The 15,169-nt window shown below is 45.9% G+C and overlaps 1 long non-coding RNA gene across 1 annotated transcript in view; it reads left to right on the top strand.

The window, feature by feature from the left end:
* The first annotated feature begins 1,709 nt into the window (after positions 1-1,709).
* LOC310665270 overlaps positions 1,710-15,169 on the top strand; it is a 43,114-nt gene continuing 29,654 nt past the window's right edge. The window contains exon 1 of the long non-coding RNA XR_014505352.1: positions 1,710-1,776. This is a non-coding gene — a long non-coding RNA (uncharacterized lncRNA). The remainder of the gene's footprint in view (positions 1,777-15,169) is intronic.

Raw genomic sequence — 15,169 nt, 5'->3', positions numbered from 1 at the left:
TTTAAAGACGTCTTCTGCCACAGAAGAAGTAGATGCAAGATTAGTACTGGCTATCATAGCATTCAGCTGATCGCCGAAGAATTGATGCTTTTGAATTATGGTGCTGGAGGAGACTCTTGAGAGTCCCATGGACTGCAAGAAGATCAAACCTATCCATTCTGAAGGAAATCAGCCCTGAATGCTCACTGGATGGACAGATCCTGAAGCTGAGGCTCCAATACTTTGGCCACCTGATGAGAAGAGAAGACTCCCTGGAAAAGACCCTGATGTTGGGAAAGATGGAGGGCACAAGGAGAATGGGACGACAGAGGACAAGATGGTTAGACAGTGTTCTTGAAGCTACCAGCATGAGTTTGACCAAACTGCGGGAGGCAGTGGAAGACAGAAGTGCCTGGCGTGCTCTGGTCCATGGGGTCACGAAGAGTCGGACATGACTAAACAACAACAACAACAACATAGCATTGGAAAGGGACTCAAAGACCAGCTACTCCAACATTTCTCCGATTAAAATAGGAACATCCTATTCCACATCAGGAAGGCTACCCTGTGCCCATACTGTCCCATTGCCTGTGTTGAAGTAAGATTCAACTGCCATTCTGGTCAGCTTTTACACCTGGAAGGGACTTGCGCATAGAAGCCCTAAATAGCTTCTGAAGGAGCTCCACCCCCATCGTTCAGCCTGGACACTGCGGTCCAGCTCCAAGGGCCTTCTGGCGGTTCCCTCACTGCGAGAAGCGAAGTTACAGGGAACCAAGCAGAGGGCCTTCTCAGTAGGGGCATCCACCCTGTAGAACACCCTCCCACCAGATGTTAAGGAAATAAACAACTATCTGACTTTTAGAAGACATCTGAAGACAGCCCTGTTTAGGGAAGTTGTTAATGTTTGATGTTTTATCGTGTTTTTAATATTCTGTTGCGAGCTGCCCAGAGTGGCTGGGAAACCCAGCCAGATGGACAGGGTATAAATATATTATTATTATTATTATTATTATTATTATTATTGAACCATCTTGTCCTTCTCCTAAGACAGCAAAATGCTTTCAGATGGCCCTGGGTGCTGTCCTGTTGCCTATTAGTTATTGCTGTTTTAGGATTTGGTTTTTCTCCCCAGGGATGAGTTTTATTTACAATTCGTTGTAGAATATGTAGAATTGCAAGCTTTGGCTTCAGAAGCTTAGAATGTGACTGTAAAACTGTCTGTAACTCCCATAAACAAACAAATGAATGAACGAATAAAACTCCTTTGTAAGCAAACAGTCCCTCTTAGGGATTTGGCCCTCCAGGCACTTGAACCTGCTGACTCAAAAAGAAATACTCAGAACTTGGCTTTGTTTTTTCCAGTTTATATTCTGCCTTTCATAACTCTCTGGTGCTTAAAGGACAGCTGTGCAGCTGCTGCTGTTTAGCCACAGTTTTAGTGGCTAGTAATATGTGGTACGTGATATATCCCATCGAGGAATGATTTCCCTACATAATCATCAGGTATTATCTCACTCCAAACAGATATCTCTGCGTGACATTTCTAAAATTCCCCTGAGGACGTCAAGGTCTTCAGCTTGAAAAATACGGAGCGGAAGCAGCATTTTAAAGGTTACCGTAACTTCTATTCCCACAACAGACAAAAGTAATTTTTTTGTGCTTGTTATTTTGGGAAGTGTACAGAGCTGTTGTCCCCTCCCACCCCCTTTCTTTCGCGGCAAAGAGACTCCCGAGAAGGAGGAAGCAACCATGCATTGCTCTTTGTGGCTTTTTGCAGAAAAAGAGTCACAGTTCACGGTCAGTACGGTTGTGCCACCATCATAACTATGACTGCGAAACAGGGGCAAGAAATGGGCAGTCTTGGGGGATGTGATTCAGGATGTTTGAAGGAATGGGAGCAAGTTTAGTCACATCCTTCTCCCAGGAGTTAGTCCCACTTCCCTTCCAGTGTAGGGTTCTAAGAAAATAGCTGTTTCAACAAAACACATGCACATTATTTCCATCCAGCTCTTTCACCCAATCAGCTCAAGTTGGGGTATCTGGTTCTCTCCACCCACCCTCATTTTTATTATCACAACTCTGTGAGGTAGGTCAGGCTGAAAGATGGTGACACTGAATGAGGATCTCAACCTGGCTCTCCTCAGTCCTGGTCTCACCCTCTAGGCACTACACCACGCTGGCTCACCAATAAATTCAACGGAGAGCCCCTGGCAAACATCCCCCAACAACCTTCTCCTTCCCAGCCTCTTGCCTTCTGCACCCACAACAAAGGTTTTGATTTCCCTCTTCTGTTTCCTGAGCTTCTGAATGTTCCGGGACAGGGGAAGCACTGAGGGTTTGCAACCCTTCCCTCTGAGGACTTGAAAAGAACTCTTGGAAATGCCAGTAGCACAGAGATTTTTAATCATATGCAACTGTGGAGACTGCAATAACTTAGAGATGGAGCTATGTGTTTGTTGCCTTCCTAAGCAGTACTCTAGAGAAGGTGCTGTGGGCTCTTTCTGGCAGCATGCTTATTTTTTTGTGTGTGGCAAGGATATGGAATGGGTCAAGGGATACCATTCTGGTATTTGTGCCATTGTTGCTTGTTGATTGGTGCCAGCAATGAATGACCAGTGTGGGGACATTAAGAATAACATTGTGATTTGTGGGTGCCAGCTATGTTCCTAGAGACTATGTGGTAATGGCTGTTGTTGTTGCATCAATGCCTTTCGCCCTGTAGTGTTATTTTTGTGCTTATGCTGTTGAGATCCCCGGTTTGATACGCTGATGTAAAAATATACCCACCTTACCCTGCTCCATTGTATTGTAATGACACAATTAAGTGAATCTCATGCCTTTTTGTACATTGTCCTGATTTTTGGATAGATGAAGGACAGTTTATAGATACAACAGCAGCAACTCTGGCATAGTGGAGGCTGTTTTAACAAGGCCACAGGATTGCCCTACCACGACATAAAATGGATGCCTTGTCACTCACTAATAAGGAAAAACTTTGCAGTGTGCATACAAAGCAAGTGTCCTGGAAAAACTGGGATGTCTCGTTTTTCATCGAGAAAGAACGGCGGCCATTTTGATCGCTGTGATCGCACACAATGGCCACTGTGCTCTCAGGTTTAAAAAAATGGGAAGATGGCATCCTGGATTTTGGCTTCAAAGTGTTGGAGTGTATAAAAGTTTATGTTTGATAATATTCATACCAAAAAAAAATCATTTGAATGTGCAGTAATAAATTTCAAGGCATTATCTGTGGGCCTATGTATAAAGTCATCATCAGACCATGCAGTGGGGGTTGGCTGGTGGAATAACTAAAAGGTTGCGTAATCCCTTTTCGTGAGCCAACTAATACTTGCTAAATCCTCTAGTATGTGAAGTAGGAAACCTCAATCTCTCAGGCCTTGTCAGTCAGCACAATAAAACTTTTCACAGGCCATAAATTAAAAAGCCCTAAATGCAAAGTGGCATAAGAACCGTGAGGCCTTGTCTTTTCCTAGTGCACTAACTAATCTGCTAGAAGGATGGTTGTAATATTTTCATCAAATATTTGGGGTATGGATTTCCATTGAGCTGGGAGATCAGCCATGGTGATGATGTGTAGCATTTGTTTTAATCTATTATCACTTACAGAGGAGAGAGGAAATATGGGGCAGTCCAGATGGTAATCTGGTATGTACACACACAGAAGGGGATTCTTTGTATTTCCTGCCATTGTTAACAAAAGGACAGAGGCTATGCTACTGAGCTTGTGCATTATTATGCATGCTCCTAGCCATATCCAAGTGTTTGCTGTTTAGGCAACTGCAGTTTGCAACATCGTTCAGGTGCCTGCACATTAATCTCGCGAGTTATTCTAGCAGAAAACTCATGCTGTTAGTAAATGTTTTGCAATAACGGTTACTAGATGCAGTGTAATTTCCTCTGATGAGATTTGAGTGGTGATTCTGCAAATCCCATGTACTTATAAAAATCCAGTCCAATTAAAAATAATATTTATTCATATGTTATCCTGAGGTTTCCATAACACAGTTTTAACTAAGGAGATTTTCACACGATGCAATTGCTGGTTATGAACGACCTCCATGAACTCATGCGCTTCTGCCACAGACAGCAAGGGAGCTCCATGTGCATGGGGAACATGCTATTTAAATGATGCTATATATATGATGGAAGCAAGGAATCTCATTTGGTATTTTTTAAACTACAAGAAGTCACCAGTATACTCCATTACATATAACAAAAGTAATGCAAGATACTAACTCTTGTGTATTCTGCATACTAATATATAATAAATATGGTGGTGCATATATACTATAATATATGGGTTTTTTAAAAACCCAGATTCAAATAATGATAAAAAAGATTGTGAATGGTATGGAGAAAATGGATAGAGGGCTTATCCACACTTCCCTTTTGCCCTGCTCTTTCCAGGCAGAGGTTCACATTTTAATACTCCATGTCCCAAGCTTTCTTGCAAAAAAACCAAAACCAAACAAAACCAACCCCGCTCTTTAAAGTTTAATCGGAACAAACTTCAATTTGGGTTTTCTGCAGATTGACGTTTGCTCCAATGGAGCTTTAAAGAACGGGATTTCGCGAAGAAAGATCTGAAGCGAAAAAGGGTGCTCGGACGCAGAGCTTTAAATAGCGGGTGCTGTCTGGAAAGAGCGAAGGAAAGATGGTATATTACACCAGTTAAGCTAGCAAAAATGTATAAAGTTAGTAATAAATGTTGGAAATGTAAAGAAAAAGAGGGAACATTTTATCATATGTGGTGGGAATGTAAAAAGGTGAAATGCTTCTGGGAGATGATATATAATGAGCTGAAAAAAATGTTGACATATACATTCATAAAGAAACCAGAATCATTTCTCTTGTGTATTGTTGGAAATGATATAAATAGAAAGGAATGTAAGTTGTTTTTATATGCGATAACAGCTGCAAGAATATTATTGACCCAAAAATGGAAGCAAGAAAAATTACCAACGATGGAAGAATGGAGGATGAAATTAATGGACTATGCGGAATTGGACAAGCTAACAGGAAGGATCCAAAACCAGCGAAACCAGAAGTTTACCGAAGACTGGAGTAAATTTACAGACTATTTGAAAAGTATTTGTGATGATCAGACAATGTTTGTAGGTGTGCAAGAAGTTCTGTGAGGAGTAATATTAGAAATATTGTAAAAATGGAAAAAGAAAGATGATATATTAAAAGATTTAATGGCAATATTAAGTTAAGAAAGGCATAAGAAGTGATTAAGAACGGAGGATTATCAAACGTGCTGATGGAAGTCCAAATAAGAATGTATCTGTGATAAACTGTGGGGTATGTTTTATAATTTTGTAAGCTAAAAACCAATAAATATATATATATATAAGGAAAGAACGAAGGAAAGCCCAGAGATAAGTTTTTTCTCATTATACTAGAGCCTGGAGCCAACCCATGAAGCCGAATATTAGAAGATTCAGGGGAGACGAAAGAAAGTCCTCCTTCGCACAGTATGTTGCTAAATTACAGAACTCGCTCCCACAAGATGTAGCGATGGCCATCAGTCTGGATGGCTTTTAAGAAGAATTTACAAAAATTCAGTGGCTGCTGGTCATGATGATTATGTTCTATCTCAACGGTGTGAGCCAGTATGCCTCTGAAAACAATTTCCTGAGGAATCACAACTGAGGTAGGTGCTGTTGCCCTCAGGTTCTGCTTGTGGGCTTCCTGTAGACAGCTGGCTGGCCAATGGGAGAACAGAATGCTGGGCTAGTTGGGTCTTTGGTCTGATCCAGCAGGACACTCCTTAGTTACATTGACTACCGATCCACATAGCAAGCATCAACAAATAGCATATTTGAGTAGCACCTGCCCTGCACACACACCTTAATTGGCACTCCAGACTAATGAGTGCCAATGGCTAGGTCGAGGAGCTGCCATTTTAATTTCTTACAATGCCCTCCAATGAAGCATTGCTCCGGATCATTCTATGAAATCAAAATGGCGGCAGTTCTGCTGCTGCCAGGTACTGTAAGCCTGTGGCTGCGGGGGTCCTTGACATATTATGCAAAGTGGGTGGCTGTGAAGGGAGATAAACGGACAAAACCTGTAGCTAAGAGAACTTTGTAAACACTTTCTTTTTTTGCTCACCAGAAAACCAAACAAGTGAATTTAGCTGTAGATAATGTCAGTTTCCCAACAATATAATTAGCTTGTTCATTTATAGGAACTTTTTTTAAAAAACGGTTTTATGATGTGGTTGCAGGTTATCTTTTTTATGGGACATTCATTACTATAAAAACCTTCCTCAATTTAGGGAACTTTGCATTGGCAAAGCATGTGAGGCGTTTTGTTCCCCAGCTTTGTTAACTTTCCCATCAATTACACTTATAAATGCCTGTCATATTAGAATCCAGAGCCCTGGGCCATTCAGTTGAAAGATTTCAGTATCTCTTGAACATGGCTTTTCCTTTTGATCTGATTGTACATTGAGTTCTTCAAACAGGAGGAACGTTCCCACTTTATAGAGCAATCCAGAGATGGAAAGCTTTTACTAATGTATCTGTGTGAAACAAGAACACCCTTTCTCACCAGCAAACAGTGTTTCAGTCTCTCTTGTGTGACCTGCCTGGTCAGGTATTTCCCCATTCAGTGTAGTTGTGTTTAAGATGCTTTTTCCAACTCTGCCCCCTCCTTCCACTGGCTGATCTTCCAGGGCCAATTTCTGAGCTTCTTTTGCAATGGAATTCTGCAAGGATCTTGTTTTTTGTATTTCCCCTTCTGAATAAGTCCCAAAACCTCTGAGAAAGCTTTAGTTGGAGGCTGTGCCCTCCTACAAAGCAAAAATAAAAATATGAAACCATAAAATGCACCTGAAGAGCAGCAGCAGGAGGACTCTGTCGAAGAGAGCCATTTTCTTGCTACATCCCATAAAGCAGGTGTAGGGAACCTTTGATTCTCCACATGTTGCTGAACTCCAATTCCCATCATCCCCAGCCATTGGCCATTCTCGCTGGGGCTGATGGCTGTTGTAGTTCAGTAATATCTAGAGCCACATAAAGCTTTATAGATCAGCTCTTTGAATTGAGCCTGGAAACCAGGGTTGGGCAATATATCACAACATTGTGATATATCACCAGCTAAACATCCTGATATACCAATATATCACGATGTCTGAAATAAGGGTGGAGCTGCATAGAGCCGTTGGCTGGCTTCACGTTTTTTCCTACATTGTGATCTTTGTTGGTCTTGTGATTCACTGCCTCCTCGAGAGGCAGGGAAGAGCTGAGTCGGCAGTTAACAAGGGCTGCGGGAATTGAAAGACGCAGGAATTGAAAGATGCATTGGCTGGATTTCCCCCACATTGTGATTTCTGCGTGGCACATACACACACACACCATGATCCATGATATATTGCCAGGTTAAAAATTATGAAACCGATATAACTCTATGGACCTCAAACTGGTTTTGGGCGATATACCCATTTATTGCCCAGCCCTACTGAAAACTAGTTGGTATTCAGTGCAGCTGCACCAAAATTGGTGTTTATATATTCAGACCATCTTGCCCTGGTCAACGACCTGGCGGCTGAATTCTGCATCAGCTGCGATTTCCAAACACCTGAGGGAGGAAAGGGGACATTCCCTCACCCTTCTGCACTTGAATGAAAGTGGGGCAAGTCAACATAAAGAATAATGTCTCTGGGTATTTGTAGATTGACTTTCGCTCACTACTTACTAATAAATCTACCCATCGTGGTTTCTCAAGTGCTGATGGAACTGTAACATTTTGAGGGTAGATGTCTTCTGAATAAGAACATTGTGGTATGAGGGCATTTTTATGTGTCATGCTCCTGTGATATGTATGAACTTGACATTTGGGTTCTGTGAACATGGCAAACTCACTAGTCCTCTCTGAGTTTGATAGATTCACATTGTTCCCTGATTGATGAAGCCTACCTGGTGTGCTCCTCAGTTCTGCGCTAGTTGCTCAGAAATTGCTCTCTCAGACTCAGAGCGCCTTTCCACCACATTAACATATCACGGTTAATCCATATTTTATTATGTTTTGGTGTGAGAGATCAAAATTATTTACAGATCGTAATAAAGACAGCCATCAGCTTAATAGGTGCTTTTGAATAACGGACAATCTTAAAATCAAGATCGAGAAAAGCCACACGATGGGAACAGTAAAAATGAAACTGCTGAACCCAGGAAAAAGGTTTATGCCAGCACTGTAGGAATTGATAGCTTCAGTGAGGGCATAAAGATATCTCTGGCATTTTCCCAAAAGCACACACATCCTTGCAATGCGGTATTACAATGCCACTATGCCAAGAGGGTCCATACTATTTATATAATCTAGGCTATGAAAGCAATACTCACCAACTGTTGCTATTGATGTTTCCAGTTTTCAAAGAGTCACGCATGGCAATGCTTTAATGAACTCTAAAATTACTCTGGCAATGTGAAAGCACAGTGCTTTAGAAAATGACCTTCTAAGCATGCATTTATTACGTTTCCAGATGTTCTTCTATGCTAGAGAAAAATTTCAACTACAGTCGTACTTTGGAAGCCAAACGTCTTGGCACTTGTACGTTTTGGCTTCCAAACACCGCAAACCCGGAAATGAGTGTTCTAGTTTGCGAATGTTCTTTGGAAGCCAAACGTCCGATGTGGCTTCTGCAGCTTCCGATTGGCTGCAGGAGCTTCCTGCAGCCAATCAGAAGCCATGCATTGGTTTCTGAACATTTTGGAATTATTATTATTAGTAGTAGTAGTGTTTCTACCCCGCCCATTTGGCTGGGTTTCCCCAGTCACTCTGGGCGGCTTCCAACAAAAGATTAAAAATACATTAAAACATCAGTCATTAAAAACTTCCCTAACCAGGGCTGCCTTCAGATGTCTATGGAAGGTCATATCGTTGTTTATTTCTTTGACATCTGATAGGAGGGTGTTCCACAGGGCAGGCGCCACTACTGAGAAGGCCCTCTGCCTGGTTCCCTGCAACCCCACTTTTCGCAGTGAGGGAACCACCAGAAGGCCCTCAGAGCTGGACCTCAGTGTCCGGGCTGAACGATGGGGGTGGAGACGCTCCTTCAGGTATACTGGGCTGAGGCCATTTAGGTCTTTAAGGGTCAACACCAACACTTTGAATTGTGCTCGGAAACGTACTGGAAGTTGAACAGACTTCTAGAACGGATTCTGTTCAGCTTCCAAGGTACGGCTGTACTCCTGACCACTAAGAGATATTGCTACTCTTCTGGCCAGCAAATAATGGTGGTGGTGGTTTGCATTAGCTCTGTGAGTACCCCAAGTTATGAAGTGAATTGGGATAATTCAGAGAAGATTCTCCCATTTTCCAGGTACATCGAGCTGCTGTTATATTAAGTATCAGTCAGATCAGGAAGTAATCTTCTTTCTTTGTTATTTATTTTTGCTGAAAAATGGAACCAAGCAGAGTAGAAATACCCAGAGCTTAAGAAGGGAGGCAACGGAGAGGTGTTGTTTTGATGGGCACATCTAGATTTTATCATACTGAATGATTACCTCAGTGCACTCCATTCACAGAGATTTGGTAGAGGGGTTAAAAAATGAACCTTCCCCTATGCAACTCAAAAGAGAGATATTTATTGCATCCCTACCCCTCAATTTGTAGTTTGAGCAGAATCCTACCCACCAACACGAATCCTTGGAGCAACAGGGTTCTTGCCTGGGGTGGCTTTCCCCACCCCTGGGAATTTATGCTATATTGCCACCGCCCTCTTTCCCTATGCACATGAATATTGCTGAGGGAGAAGAGGCTGTATCGCCAAAAACCCATGGTGGGGGGCAGAAGCCTAGTCTCCAACAATGACCCTTGGGAGTAAAAAAAGGTAAAGGTAAAGGACCCCTGGATGGTTAGGTCCAATCAAAGGCGGCTATTGAGTGCAGTGCTCATCTCGCTCTCAGGCCAAGGGAGCCGGCGTTTATCCACAGACAGCTTTCCGGGTCATGTGACCAGCATGACTAAACCACTTCTGGCACAACGGAACACCATGACGGAAACCAGAGCACATGGAAATGCCGTTTACCTTCCCGCTGCATTGGTACCTATTTATCTACTTGTGCTGGTATGCTTTCGAAGTGCTAGGCTGGCAGAAGCTGGGACACAGCAACGGGAGGTCACCCGGTTGCGGGGATTCAAACCGCCAACCTTCCGATTGGCAAACCCAAGAGGCCCAGTGGTTTAGACAACAGCACTACCCGTGTCCCTACCCTTGGGAGTAACAGGGTCATTGCTGGAGGGTGACATTTCCCCTGCTTCAGTCCTCCTAAGAGATCCATGCACTACTCTCTATGATTCCCGCAGGCACTGGGGAAAAAGCAAGAAACAATGGGAGGAGAAACTTTCATGTGGCTGCAGCCTCCACGCAAAGGGCAGGTCTGGCCGGGAAGACTCTCCTCCATCCCCCTCCATCCCTCCCTCATTTCCCCCCATTTTCTCTTCCTTTATTTTTTAAATTTTTGTTCACCCCCCATTTTTAAATTTCTATTTCAAATACGTGTGTGTACATGGGTGTAGCCAGGATTTTTCTTAGGGGGACAGGCTTTTGTTGGGGGAGGGGCAGAACTTCAGATTTGTATTGATTTGTATTTACTCTTATTGGTTTAGGGGGGCAATTGCCCCTGCCCCTGCCCCCACCCCTTGGCTACGCCCGTGTGTGTGTGCTCTTTTTTGCTCTTCAAAATATGGCAACCCTAACAATGATCGACTGTCGTATTTATATATCAATGAGGCACATCTGGTGTGGTTGGAAGTTATTCTCTGGTCCTTATCTCTCCTCTAATAAAATACCATTAAGAATCAGTGTATTGGGGTGGTAGACCTCCTGGATCCTTTTCCCAACTAAAAAAAAAAAAAAAGTAGAAATTAGTTCACATCTGGGAACAATTTGACTCCTTGCTTAGCTTTAATCAGGAAGGATTAATGATCGCAGTCTGGAATTTAGTTGGGTTCATTTAATGGAAAAGTTGGTGGTTAGGCTTCTAAAATCAAAGATGTCCTTAGAAGTATTCAGATTAAAGGTGGTGGCAGCGGGAGAGGGAAAAGAGATAGATACCATAAGCTTCATCTAACAGAAACGTCACTATAGTTCAATCATCTATGGATATATATATAATATGCTAACTGACCTGATGATCTGAAATGTGTTGCAGCTGGTACATGCGAATCTTCCCATTGTGGCTGCGCAAGAGTTGGCAAGCTGCACCTTGCTTCCCCTTACCATGGGATGGGGGGATGCTGTCTGGAGTAGCACACAGTGACCGCAATCCAATGGCTGCTAGCCTGGGCCTCCCTCTTTAGTCACAGCAGGGCCTGATGCTGACATGAGCGAAGGCAGGGGCTATATAACCCAAGGGGAAACAAACAATTTAGGAGAAGAGAACCCTGTCCAATACAAGGTGGGGACAACGGCTCAGAGTCCCCTCACTCTGAGACGCTGGTGAGGAGCCTTGAAAGCAAAAGTCGGCTAGTGGGAGCCTGTAGATTCTCCACACCCAGCATGAAGGCATGTCCCCAGGCCCCACTTTCCTAACCATAGCTGTCAACCGTCCCTTATTTGGCGGGAAACTCCCTTATCCCGGCGCCGTGTCCCGCTGCTATCCCTTATTGATGATGTCCCTTAAATTTCCTGGGTTTCATGCTCACCCGGCTCGGGAGGGAAGCAGCGGCTCGGGGTTCTCCGGTGCGAGAGAGAGCATGCGCTGGTGCCGTTGTCCTGGCGTGAGGAGTTCCATCGGCCCTTCCCTGCCCGAGAGAGTGGGGGGGAGGGAGAGAGACTCTCGCCCACGCCGCCCGTGAGCCCAGAGGCGGCAGCGGCAGCGGTGGTGGCAGCCGAGGAGGTGGCCTGAGGGAGGAGGAAGAGGAGGGGATGGGGAGGAATGCAGAAGGGCGGCGCTTCAGCGGCTGCGGCGGCACCGCAACCACCTCATGCCAGATTGACAGCATCCGTCAATCCTACCAATGTATGCAACTCTTCACAACAGTAAAATCCCTTATTTTGGCTGCTGGTCCCTTATTTTCGAGGCTGCTGGTCGCTTATTTTCAAATCTGTAAGTTGACAGCTATGTTCCTAACTGCTGGGCTGCTTCTCCCGCTGGTTGTTTCCTTCTGACTATCAGAGGAAAACAGCCCAGCAGTGGAGACAGCTCCTGCTGAATCAGTTCCTCGTGGAGAAGACCCTCTGCCTCCATGTTCAGCTCTCACAGATGTGTACGCTTTTCAGCATGCAGAATAGAAAGGGGGAGGATTGAGATCCTTGGCTTTCTTCCTGCATCTCCCCTTCAGGGCTTTCTAAAGGGTTCTCCCCTGGTGACGCTTGAGGGTGGGGTGCAGCATCTGGACAGAGGAGATGAAAGGCACCTGTCTCCTGGTGGCCTCTCCCAGCACAGAAACCATCTGACTTTGCTCCAGATGTCACTGGGTTACCATTTCTCAAAAGGAAAGCCATGCTTGTCTTCCTCTTGTTTTCCTAGCTAGGCTGCCTATACTGATAAAGAGAGGAGAGTTTCCAGCATTAGAAGGGAAGTCCACCCCTTCCTCTTCCTGAAGTCTCCCGCAACCTCCGTTCATCTTCCGAACCCAGAAAGCTGTCTGTGGACAAATGCCTGCACCCTTGGCCTGAAAGTGAGATGAGCGCCTCAACCCCATAGTTGTCTCAGACTGGACTTAACCATCCAGGGGTCCTTTACTGCCACCTCCTGATGTCTACCAAGAAGAATGTCTTTCTCCCCACTCCTGCGATCTCCCCATCAGATCAGTGAGTGGTTGATCTTGCCAAATTCATGGGTGACTTAACTGTGGGACTTATTTCCAATGGCTCTCTTAACTCCTAAGATGCCTCGCAGAAGATTGTGAACACTAGCGATTACTCATCAGGACTTCGCTCAGAGGGCAAGAGGTTCTCGCTGTACGAAAACATGGATTGCTGGGAGAAGGGCAAAGCCAGCCAAACAGAGTCCAGTGTCCAACTCTGGCTCTGCATTAAGAGCTGCAAGGCATTCCTCTGAAAGGAATCAGTGGGTCTTATAAGGGTCCTATAGTGGCCTTGATCTGGGTAGTATCAAAGTCCCAATGTCAGGTGTTTGGCACCATGCCACGTTGTATAATCTAAGGCACACTGGAAGAATCTTGAAAGGAGACATTTTTACGTTTCCCCCACCAAGCAGGGGCATGAAGCACACCCCAAAATGATTAAGCTGCTCCCACACTCTCTAAGAAGCTGGTGTTTTGTATATACCTAGCCTGCTTCTGACAACCTGTTTGTCAGTATTCATCCTGATTTGTTTACCCATAGTTTGTGGGGCAGTTAAAAGATGCTGCGTCAAGCATCTGCTATCCCAAGTTTCCAGCTTATTTCCCCATCATTTTTCCCATCACTTTACAGCATTTCCCCATCACTTTACAGCAAAATAGTCCAATTTTGTGGCGGTGGGGACATGTTTCTTGTGCAAGGGTGCTAGATCCACTTTAATTTACACAACCTGAATTTGCCAATATGCACTGAATGCCACCCTGAAAACAGTGGCAGTCGAGAAGCACCCAGCGTCAAGAAGAAGAAGAAGAATTTGATATCCCATTTTATCACTACCCTAAGGAGTCTCAACTCCTTAGGGGCCTTAACTCCTTAAGGGACGCGGGTGGCGCTGTGGGTAAAAGCCTCAGTGCCTAGGACTTGCCAATCGAAAGGTTGGTGGTTCGAATCCCTGCGACGGGGTGCGCTCCCGTCGCTTGGTCCCAGCGCCTGCCAACCTAGCAGTTTTAAAGCACCCTCGGGTGCAAGTAGATAAATAGGGACCGCTTACTAGCGGGAACATAAAACGGTGTTCCATGTGCTGCGCTGGCTCGCCAGATGCAGCTTGTCACACTGGCCACGTGACCCGGAAGTGTCTCCGGAGAGCGCTGGCCCCCGGCCTCTTAAGCGAGATGGGCGTGCAACCCTAGAGTCTGTCAAGACTGGCCCATACGGGCACGGGTACCTTTACCTTTACCTTTAAGGAGTCTCAAAGCGACTAACAATCTCCTGCACAACAAACACTCTGTGAAGTGAGTGAGGCTGAGTGTGATGGCCTGGGATTCCGATTCGGAGGATGAAACAGAGGAATCCCGGCCTGCACAGGAGTCCCCGCCTCCAGGGCCGGCTGAACTGGGGCCAGGCCTAGATGCTGAAGAGCCTGCACCTGTGGCAGTGCATCAGGAGCTGGCCCCAGGTGAAGCCCTTCTGGCCCCAGAGAGGCTTGATGACTCAGTGGCCACAGGTGAGCCTCCTCCAGGGCCCAGTAACCCTTCGGCCTCTCCTGATCTGCAGAGGTTTAGAGCAGAGAGGCGAAGGGAACTGGTTGCCCCCAGGAGGAGTGCTCGCCTTAAGGCCAGAGGAGGCGGGGCTCCTGGGGGCCGGGACCGCCCCTGGCCTTAGAAGAGGATAAAAGCCCAGTCAGCCCGGCCCCAGGTTGCGGGAGCAACGTCGTTGTTGGCTTCGGACCTTCCTGCGTTCTTGATCCCTGCTCGGTCTCCTGTTCCTGACTATCCGGTACTCCTGCTCCCCGCTCGGCCTCCTGTTCCCGACCATCCGGCGTTCCTGTTCCCTGCACAGCCTCCTGTTCCAGCGTTCCTGTTCACCGCCCGGCACTCTGCCTCGGACCTTGCCCCTCTACGTGTGGACTTTGCTACACCCAAGGTACCTTACCCCCGGGACCAGCACAGTTTGCTCCCGCCACCTCCCGCACTCCCCCTTCGTCGGGGTGCGTTCGGGAAGAGCCAGAGGCCATGGCTGAACAGGCAGCTGCACTGGTGGCTTTGGCCCAGGAGAACCAGGCCTTGTCTCACACCGTGCAGCAGCTCAGTGACGCGGTTGAGGCACTTCAGCAACGCTTGGAAGCCCTACCGGCTTCTGGGGCCGACGCCCCGGCTCCGGGCAAGTACCCAGTGGCTTTGCCTGAGAAATTTGATGGAGCCCCGGCCAGCTTTCCCATGTTCCTGGCCCAGGCCAAACTGTATATTCAGGGGCGAGCCCGGAACTTTCCTGACGACCGTACCAAGGTGCACTTTTTGATTAGCTTGTTAAAGGACCAGGCGGCCAAGTGGGCGTTGCCGCTACTCAGGCAAGACTCCCCCTTGCTGGCAGACTATACGGGGTTTTGCAATCGTTTGGAGGCCGCGT

The sequence above is a fragment of the Podarcis tiliguerta genome (assembly GCF_965153285.1).
Source record: "Podarcis tiliguerta genome assembly, chromosome: 1".
NCBI lineage: Eukaryota > Metazoa > Chordata > Lepidosauria > Squamata > Lacertidae > Podarcis > Podarcis tiliguerta.
Note: the sequence above shows the minus strand (reverse complement) of the source record. Positions and strands in the feature narration are given on the sequence as shown.